The 2,232-nt window shown below is 42.7% G+C and overlaps 1 pseudogene; it reads right to left on the minus strand.

Annotated features, from left to right (window-relative positions):
• Positions 1-1,500: 1,500 nt before the first annotated feature.
• LOC112066784 (60S ribosomal protein L37a-like) lies at positions 1,501-1,778 on the minus strand (annotated as a pseudogene).
• Between the last annotated feature and the right edge of the window lie 454 nt (positions 1,779-2,232).

The raw sequence follows: 2,232 nt of genomic DNA on the forward strand, positions 1-2,232 counted from the left end.
GGCTCAGTAGTTGTGGCGCGCGGGCTTAGTTGCTCCATGGCATGTGGGATCTTCCGGGACCAGGGCACGAACCTGTGTCCCCTGCACTGGCAGGCAGATTCTTAACCACTGCACCACCAGGGAAGTCCTATTTCTATTTTTTAAAGTTATTTTATTAGGAAGAGATGTTTACCACACTGTTCCACATAATATGTTTCCTTTCATTTTCAATTATCTCGTTTGTTTGGCATTATATTAGCCACACTGAACATTTCAAACCTCTGAGCTTTTGCCTAGGCTGTGTCTCTTATCTAAAATGCCCCTCCTCTTCTTAGCTTAGAAATGCCTACTCATGTTTCAAGACTGTATTACACAGGCCTTTTTTTTAAATACAGAAATCCAACTCAAACTAGTATAGGCAAAAAAGGGAATATATTGGCTCATATAAATGGGAAGGGCAAGGAAAGATCTCACTTTAGGAACAGTGAGATGCAAACAATGCCACCAGGCTCCCTCTTTCTAGGCCCTGTTTCTCTCTGCTCATCTCCTGCCACGGGTCCCCTCCGTGTGGCAGCTTGTGGTGGGGAGGTAGAGATTGAGATATCCTTACAACTTGTAATCTAAGAAAAACTCTGAAGATCCAGTATCTTTGTCCACATATCAATCTCATATGAGGTCTCTGGCTGGCCCTATCTGAGACCTGTAGCCAGCCCAGGCTTATGGGCTACCATGAGTGATCGAGTCTGGGTCCTGTGCCCACCTCTGCACTCAGGGGTGGAGTGGAAGTCTTCTGCACAGTCCCAAGGGGACTGTATGTGACAGAAAGGGGCGGGTCTCCACAGGTCAGACCAGGCAGATGTCTACAGTTAGAGAGTGAACCTCTTTTCTCTTTCTGCCTCCTCACTACTCCTCTCTAGGAAGAAAACTGACTAACCTGACTAATGATTTTGAGAGAAGGTACTGGGTATGTATGGCTCCACTCTTCCTGAGTTCCCACTTTTGAAGCCATCCTGCCTATAGAGAGGGTGCATTCTGATTTGCTCTCTGTGAGGGTGGCCTAGGTTGATCGACCAGGTGAGTTAAGTCTCTAATTCAGGGCAGAGAATTAAAGAAAATTAAAAGGCCCACTTGACTGCAGCTCTAAAGTCATGTCCACTCAACAGTTTCATCAGTAAGAATGCTGACATTTTAATCTCCATTTACTGGTCTCCTATGCCTTCTCAGTTGGTTAGAAATTATGAAGGGGGAAAAGGAAGCTTTATGTATTGACTCCTTTAAAACCTTAACATCCACTACTCAGGTAGTGTTAATCTCTTGTTCTTCTGGTTTTGTTTGTTTGTTTTTGTTTTTTCCAACAAAAATTAGAAGGATTTTAATATCCAAGTCTTCTTTTAGAAAGCAAAATTAATGCAATGCAAATAAGAACATTTAACTAATAAAATTAACAACAAACCAAAGTAATTTTGTTACATAAATTAACCCATTTATTAGAGGCTAGCAACATTTCAAAAGGTGGTGCTTCTACTGGTCCTTCAATTCCTTCAGACTTCTGATGGCAGACTTTATTGTGACAGCAGAAGTGGTGGTGTGGTCCAAGCACCACCAGCTACCGTTTTCATGCAGGAACCACAGTGCCAAAGGCCCATAGCTCATCCCTTCATCTTGGTTTTGCCACCGAAGGAGCAAGTGTACTTTGCGTGCTGGCCTATTTCAATTTTCTTCACCATTTTCCTGAGGGAAGCACCGTAACGGGTCCCGTATTTACCCACGATTCCGACCTTCTTGGTGCGTTTAGCCATGTCGCCAAAACCTAGGTCCGAGCCCAGAGAGCTTGTTCTTCTGTTTATATATCTAACATAGTACTTCTTCTATAAAAGAATAATTGTATTCAGGGACTTCCCTGGCAGTCCAGTGGTTAAGACTCCATGCTTCCCATGCAGGAGGTTCAGGTGTTCGATCCCTGGTTGGGAAACTAAGCTCCCACATGCCACATGGCCAAAAAAAAGAATAATCGTGTTCATATTTTTCGTATCCCCCACTAGGCAGGCCTTCTCAAGTATAACGATCATTTTATTCTTCTTCTAACCCCAGCACCTGGTATCTTGCTAAGTTCCTGGTCTTTATGAGGAAAGAAAAAGGATATTTCCTTTTGAATTACCTTTGAAATAAAAGCTTCTCAAAAACGGTTTTCAAAGTTTAATTAGATTCCATCCACTAGTTGCTTATCTATATGCTTGCTTATTAGACTTTTAA

The sequence above is a fragment of the Physeter macrocephalus genome, chromosome 21 (assembly GCF_002837175.3).
Source record: "Physeter macrocephalus isolate SW-GA chromosome 21, ASM283717v5, whole genome shotgun sequence".
Lineage (NCBI taxonomy): Eukaryota > Metazoa > Chordata > Mammalia > Artiodactyla > Physeteridae > Physeter > Physeter macrocephalus.